Raw genomic sequence first — 8,402 nt, 5'->3', positions numbered from 1 at the left:
TATGGTCCTCCTTCCCCATCAATTCACATCAAGTATTATTAGAATCATCTGCCACCTCAGTGGTGCTTCCTCTGTGCTCAAACTGCAGAAGCAACAATGACATTTTACTGCTCTGCAGGTGCTGCTGTGTGTGGTCATGAACACAGAAGTGTGGCCTGCTATTGTTCTCCAGCAGCACTTTGATCTCAAACACAAAAAGCCACATAGCTGGCTGCCCTATTCATTCTTATGCTGGGTTTATATGGGTGAGAGAAAGAAGAGGTTAGAAGAGATGGGCAATCCATAATATTTATTCCAACAAATGCTTCAAATCTTTTTAAACATCATAAGAACATGGCTCATTAAACTACAACAGCCTTGAAATTGTGTTATAAAACCACAAAACAAAAATCAATACTTCTGCTGGAAAGGAGGTAATGAAATATATTGAGTTGGTTGAAAAGTGGTTTGTATGAATCATAATATTATTACATGCACATCACTTCTACTCCCAATACTTAAAGTTAACAAACTAGGGAGTGCTTTCTTTCCCATCACTTAAACAGGTGCTACAAGGTGGTATTTATCAAAGTTATTTTCCAGACTTAATCCTTCTGCCATAAATAATGCTGGGATATAGGAGGCTTAGTAAAGAGAGATCAATTCAATGCATATTTGCTACCTGAGCTTCAGCTGTTGTATTATTTCATAGCCTGATCAATACTGTGCTCCACAACAGCAAAAGAAAAAGCCACAACATCACCCTGATGAGTCACTGTAGGTTTATAACTGAACCAGAAGGATGTAACATTTCTGATTTTCAGCATTTGACCAATATTAAATAGTTTAACTCTCTGTTTTAAGTGTTTTGCAATGACTTGTCGAGATTTTCAGCAGTGTTACACAAACACTTCTACAATCCACGCTAAATTATTTGGTTCTCCCAGATGTTAATGTAGGCTTCTCACTCAGAATCTGAACTGCAAGGTTATGTCAAACAAAATGCAGGAAAAAATTACCTTTCACATACACATATTGTAAAAAGTTTCTTAATATCTTTCTCTGGAAAAATCAACCATAAATACTGGGAAACAAAGAACAGAAAGAGATGACATTGCATAGTAACTAAATGAGACTAGCAAAAGGCTCAGCAGCCACTAGCAGCACTTCTCACCCTCCTCAGAAATAAAAACCCTCATCTGCCAAAGTCACCCATTCCTGCCAACCTCCTGTTGTAATTAGAAGACAGAAAAAAATTTCCATAGTGAAATTCATCCACTTAAAAGGACAATGCTATAGCCACACAAATCTTAGAATAAGAAATAAAGAAAACCATGTATCAAAAGTCAATTGAGGGTGAGAACTAAAAGCAGTTTTTAAGACTTGCACAGAGGGCTTAGATTAACTATTTCTACTGAAATAAAAAGATATATAGTATTAGTAGAGTCCAAGCTAGGCTCTGGGAAGGCAGAAAACACAGCATAGCTAGAGACTTCTGTACCTCTGATTAGCTGATGAGAACCAAGATGAAATCAAGCCTTGATTCAGGACAAATTCCAGCAGGGTTCCTTTCCAAATTATGTTCTGATTTTACTCCTTAACAGAAAAGGGAGAAATTATGCAACAGTTGGTAGCTATTGATATTTAATCTTAAATTTATTTTTATTGTTTTCTATAAATAGTCTTGTCTTTCACCAGGTCTACTGCTGTTAGAACCTTTCCCACTCACTGTCAACATTACACAGAGCTTTAACCCCTGAGAGAGGAAGAAAGAAAGGAAGGAATGGAATACAAGAGACAATTACTTATCCTGAAGAGAGAGAGAGAGAGACATATCACATTACCACAGGACTCCCTGCTATTTCAGAGTCTTCTATAGGCTGTATAGCAATTTCATCTGCTTAAGGTCAAACCTCGCCCAAATCTTATTGGGAAATGCAGCAGCCTCGATTTGGCCCTCTACGAAGGGCTAAGAGTGCACCGCACACATCTCCTTACAGTCATATCCCATGCCAGCTGCAAGTGCCTGACTACATCATTGCTCTATAAGCACATTGGCCCCTACTTGTACATGCAAAGACTAATCAAACAACAAACTAATTGCTTTCATTTGATAACAATATTTTTTTGTTTGTTTTGGGGTGTTTTTTGGGGGAACTGCTGGCCAGACAGGGCAAGCATTAGGATGATCTCAGTGTGTTTTTCTAGGATGTATGCTTGTAACTGTTGATTGTCATGGGATTTGGGTCATTATTTTAAGTGACTTTGTGTCAACACATTTTAAAAGCCTGATTTTAAGAGAGGAGCACTTTCTAAACATCATTATTATTTTGAATGGTTTAAATTAACCATTATATAAATTGAAATAGCAAAATAAAGCACTGAACAAACTTGAAATTTAGGCCAAGTTGCAAGAGAGATGGGTGTGTGAAAATTGCTGCATACATTCTTAATTTCTCCTGTTATTATTGTTGTTACTATTATCAATATCTAATTTTCAGATAAAAAAAGAAAGTCCTTCAAGATGAGTAGTAATGTCAGGACTTCAGGCTTTAGTTGACAGTTACTTCAGATGCTTGATGTACTGAAACTCAGCCCATTCAGTTTCTTCACAACACAGGCAATGAACGTAATCATAAAGGTAATCATGACTTGCTGACTTGTATCACACATGGCCAGCGTTTGAAAGCCCAGAGCTACCCTTTCAGAAGCAAAGATTGCCACTGCCATATTTAGAGTTATAAAGAACAAATGTAGAGGATCAAAAAATATGTCCTGTCTTTATCATCATTCCTAGTGCTCAATAGTAGAGAAGACATGAGGCTCATAATTTTATAGAGTACGTGCAGATATACGGTCTGTAGGAGAAAATAAAGATCACCTAGCAATATCACAGAGACTTGCACCAAAACCAACAGCTGCAGAGGACCCTGATCTGGACACTTCATTTCAATGCACTGATCTGGACGCTTCATTCATCTGTACTACACCAGACTGGCACCAGTCCTTTCACATCTTCCTTCCTACCTCACACACTACTCTTAAGCAAACTAGGAAGTCAAAGACAACAACTTCTGACCCTAAACTGTCATACTGTGCATCATCCAGCATTTTTTTTCTAGTTAAATATGACCTTTACAGTTCCACATACTTTCTTTTACCATTTTTTTTAATATATGGGGAATATATAAAGAGAACTCATTCCCTGGAGTCCAGGCTGAAAGTTACTTGTGATAAACATCACAAAAATTGAAAATGAACTACAGGCACTTGTCTACAAGAAAGCAAATCAATTACTGTTTCCTTGTACTGTGCCCAAGAAAGAGATACTTTACCTACATGGAAAATTTTAAAAGATTTTTGGGTACCTCCAATAGTTCAACAAAAACACAGTATCTTGTGAGACCTTTTGCAAAGGTATGTTTCTTCATACAAATACAGTAAAAATGTAAGCATGTATAACATGACATTAACTCTTAAACTTCATCGGATAAGTGGCAAATATTGTACTGAAGTACCACTTGCAGGTGTTCTGGTAGATGCTGCAACTAAAAATAGCTGGTTTGTCTTGGACATTTTATAACTATTTATATTCCAAGACAATAGTCATGTATGGTATGCACACTTTTGTAAAAGAACAGTTTGAATGGTTTCTTATCTAAATATCCAAAATAAACAAAAATTAAAGGTAACAAACTATTGTTAGCATCATTTACAGATCACATCAAGAGCTTAGAGAAAGCTGCTGGATGCCACACATACACAGAGCCAAGTATGAAACTTGCATTGGCTAAAATGAGCCTCTCACACTTAAATCACAAGCGAAACTTTTACCTAAGCCTCCAAGGTTCCAAACCACACACAATTAAAATGTAATAAATTAAATTCAAAAGCATTAACTATACAGGAACATGTGTGCATCAAGCTAGTACATGCATCAGTAGACAGAGGATGAAAACAACAGTCATCTGTTCAAACAGCATCAATGCAGGAATTAAATTTTACTATTGTTGTCAACTTTTCATTTACACTAATGGCTTTTAAGAAAGCTGGACATTTGTCCTCAGTCCATTTTACCTTTTCCCTCCATTTGACAAATATTGATTTTCATTTCCTCCAAGTTTAAGTGCATTGAATGCTATTGTGACTGGTTTGTTTGCTTTTCTGTTTGTGTTCCAGCTTTATTGAGGATGCCAGCATGAATGCATACGGCTTTGGGAAGAAAGAATTGGTTTAATAACTTATTTAAATCCAGGAGAGAACACAGGAGCCCAGTCTACTGTTCTGTATAGGTCAAGCCAGAAAAGCGACTCTAGGTGACTATCTAAAACAAGAAGATTGCGGAAGTAATAACCTTGGTGTTTTAAGCTGTTAGAGCAATGCTGTGTTACAACAGGATAAGTTACACAGTGTTCTTCCTCCACATCAGTGCAAAGTTAGACATGCTAACTTAAAAATGCCTTTGGTGACATTTTAAGCTAAGCCCATTTGGTAGAGAATTTGCCCCTTAGAAGTCTTGGTTTGGAAGGTAACATAAGATTCTGGTTCAAACAAACTGTAGCTTTATTAATTCTTTTCTGCCCGACTCACAGATAACATAAGCTCAACCTCCTTTCCTAAGATGATCTTAAGTTCTGTGAACCTGCTGGTACCTTTTGGACACTTTCCTGTCTTAAGGTCTTATTCACCGAATATCATTGCAGCAACACAAAGCGTTCATGTGACCTATTCCACCCATTTAAATATGGGGGGAGAGAGGGGATTCTCAGTGAATAGAAATAAACATCTGGACTGAAAGGGAAAGACAGTAACACCTTAAACCACCACAGACACTTCTACAGAAATAGCCTGTGCAACACTCAGACATTCATCAGTGTTAGAAGCTAAAATGAGTTGAGCTGACTTAAGCAGGGGGTTAAACTAGTTGAAGTGTATCAGCACCAAAGGTGTATGTTGGTGCTAAAGAATCCCCACAACTGAGCTAACTAGTGTTCTAGCCATCATAAACAGCCTTGTTCTCATCAGCAGCTCTGTCACAACTTGCCAAGAGGACTCAGTATTCAGCCTAAACAAGTAAACAGACACATAAACCTTTGAAATCTGTTCTGTCTCTCTACATATAATTTGCTGTTCTCAGGATCCTCTAACCAACAGAAAGATGGGCATTCATATGAATGCACATTTAGCATTGAACACTGTTATCCACTTAGTTATTGTACATGTGAAACAAATGTTAGCTTCACTATGTATTAACTGACATATAAAAATCCTGATGAAAGGAAAGCCAGTTAGAATTATTCACTGCTAAAGGAAGCTCATTTTCAAAACAGGCATTGCTTTGAAAAAAATCTTCGCATTATTCACCTGATTAGTCTCACTGGTTCAGCTTTGAAATTATTTTCAATTGAAAAGATGGAGAAAAGAAAGTAGTGACCAGTGGAGTTAATCCATGAGTGTGCCAGACCGCTTCATTTTTTGCTTTTCATATTCAATCCTAAGTACTGCTTGTGTTGTACCACCTGATGCCAGGTGCTGCAGGGCTTCTGCTACACCCACCTGACATTGTGATGCTGCATTTTTAAGACTTTTAAATAATGAAAACAGGCCTTTCCATTTCAGTACTGCCCTAGTCAAGAGAGCTGTCTGCACAGATTATTTTAATGTCTGCTAACATGGAGAGACTTCCTACTTTTGAAATTAAATCAGATCAGAAGTTTCAGGGCTGATCATCCCAGTAAGGACCTTCCTTGTTAGCACTGGTAACAATGCCTAAAATAAGCATGGACATGTTTTTGTGCCCATCTAACCTGAATTTAAACTGCTTTTCAGAAATAACATTAACTTTTGAGAGTTAAGAAGAGCCTGCAATTTGGGATAATTAGTTAACTGCTATAAAAAGGAAGATGATATAACTTCCTCACTCTTCAGCTCCTTGGTAGACATTCTCTCAGGTGTACCATACGCTCAGAGTCAGCTACATTCAAGATGCTGGCCCCATCCACCATGTGGAACATTGCAGAGAATGACTTGAACCCTTGTGTGCATCCCATTCACCAGCTCTCTTAGTAGTAGACAAATCTGAGCACTAAAGAAAACCCTTCCCTGCTCGCCTGTTCTCACTTCACTGCTCCTCTTCCCATATCATTGAAAGATTTTGCCCCTTAAGAATTTTAGACTGTGGATTCAAAAATCCATGTCTAAAGAGAAACTGAAGATAAAAAGGAAATCAAAGAAAGAGTCATGGTAGGACAAAACTGTTACTTGAGCCAGAAACTTAATCTCTACCATGCTTTACACCTCACTTACCTGTAAAATATTCCAGCCACCACATGTGGTTCAAGACATCTGAGTATCCCATGTCCCTGGAACAAGATGTTCTCAAGGAGGAAACACCATGCACTGGGCATAGGCATCTGCTGGGCATCTGCCTGGCTGCTGCCAGCATGACAAGAGGTAATGGTTCAGGATAGCCATTCTGATATTAATTATAACCTGGAGGTAAAAACCAGAAATATCAAATCAGGAAACTGAACATAAATGCAACAGTCAGAAACTGCTCTCAGTTGAAGTTAAATACTTTCCAATGTTTCCTGTTCCTCCCTATTAGTATTTCCAAGCTCCTCCCTCAACTTCTTGTCTGGAGATGGGTATTCATACAAGTGACTGTATTGTATGTGAAACCTTTAAGTCATTATATTTTAACTCAGCAGTTGAGACGTATTGCTTCCAGCTTGTATAAATAACTGCACCCACTTATTTGTAAAACATTATTTTAACTTCTATCAACTCACATTCATTAGAGAAGGAAACCAAATAGAAAACGTTATTTCTATTTTTAAAAAAAACAACACAAGAAACAAAAAACACAAAAAAACAAACAACAAAAAAAAACATAGCCAACCAAAAACCCAACAACCTAGCGTTAAAACTGGAGAAGTACTGAAAACTGGCAGGGGACAGCAAACAAACAAAAAAACCCCAAACAACACACACACAAAAAAAAAACAAACCAAAAAAACCCCCACCAGCCCACAACTGTCATACTACAAAGTCACACCTCCTCCTGCCAAGGAAAACTGGCCTCCTGCAAAGACGCAACCAGGCAGCTTGTGACTTCAGGACACCCAAAAGCAGGAAGTGTGCTCCAAAGAAAAAGTCAAAGCAAGCAGCAACTGTTGCATTTTGATGGTCAGCAAATATTCTTTCTACTGCAGGATTGGACAGATTTGTTGACTGCTGCAGGAGGGAGAGCTTGCAACCTGTCCCTAAGCGTCAAACCAAAACCCAGCCTAGGAAGAAACACTGAATCTCCCTGAGAAAAGAGCTCAGGATTTGGCGTTCAGCAGCACACGAAATAAACCAAGCAATTTGCTGCTCCCCTTCCCACCCCTGCCTCGCCAACAGAGAAATCTGCCCATCCGATGTACTGCCGTGACCCTTCTCTCCACTTTGCTAGTATAGTGGGTCCTTTTGATCAGCCTTCCACGCCCTTTCCAGCCTTTCATTCTGCTTGCCCCACTACATCTCCCCAGTTTGCCCCATGAAAGTGAAGTGACCGCCCGCCGGGCTGCGGGCTCCTCTCCGCGGGCAGGCAACGGCACGTCCCCAGCGCCGCTCCCGCAGTCGCCCCCCCACATCCTCTCTTCCTCTCCCCTCTACGGCGTTCAGCTGAACCCCCAAATTCTCGGGCCCGCTGCTAGCAAAAATGCCGGGCGGTTCACTTAGCCGGCACCTCCGGCCGCCCCGCCGCGGGTTATTCCCAAGCGGCCAAGTTTCTCACGCTCCGAGCCCAGTTTTTAAGTAAACGACGTCTGTTTCTGGGTGAAGAAAATTACTCGGGTTGATTAAATGAATGCCCTGCATGATCGTTGGCGCTTAGAAGGGAAAAAAATAAACAACAACAAACACAAAAACAACCAAACAAAAATTTCAACAAAAACCCCCAAACAAACAAACAAAAATCCACCAAACCTTCACGGTGCTTTATCTTAATGCTTGATAAAATTGTGATAGCGAGGAGAGGAGGGAGGAAGCGGGGCGGGGGGAGGGGAGGAGGAAGAAAACTTTGTTTTTAATGAGAAAAACCCGGCCGCGCAAAGAAAACCGAAAAGAAGGGGGGAAAAAAAAATCTATTCTTGAATAAGGATTAATTCAACGTCTATGAATAGGAAACGCTGCGCTGGGTAATTGCGGCGAGGTAGCGCGGCGCCCAGCTGCGAGGCGACGCGGGCACCTTTGTGCGCCTGCCAGAGGACAGCTCTGGGGAGAGGTAACTTCCCCTGGTCCCCACGATCTGGTGTCAAGTAACGGGAAATTTAACATTCTGCATTTCCAGAGCGAATTATCCCCGCCAGCCGCATTCCCGGGCAGCTCGCAGGCTCAGGGCAGCCAGGCGCTCCGCCTGACGGGGCGGGGGGCCCAAG

Source organism: Chaetura pelagica, unplaced genomic scaffold (genome assembly GCF_000747805.2).
Source record: "Chaetura pelagica isolate M959 unplaced genomic scaffold, ChaPel_1.0 scaffold425, whole genome shotgun sequence".
NCBI lineage: Eukaryota > Metazoa > Chordata > Aves > Apodiformes > Apodidae > Chaetura > Chaetura pelagica.
The sequence above is the reverse complement of the archived record's forward strand: the minus strand, read 5'-3'. Positions refer to the sequence as shown.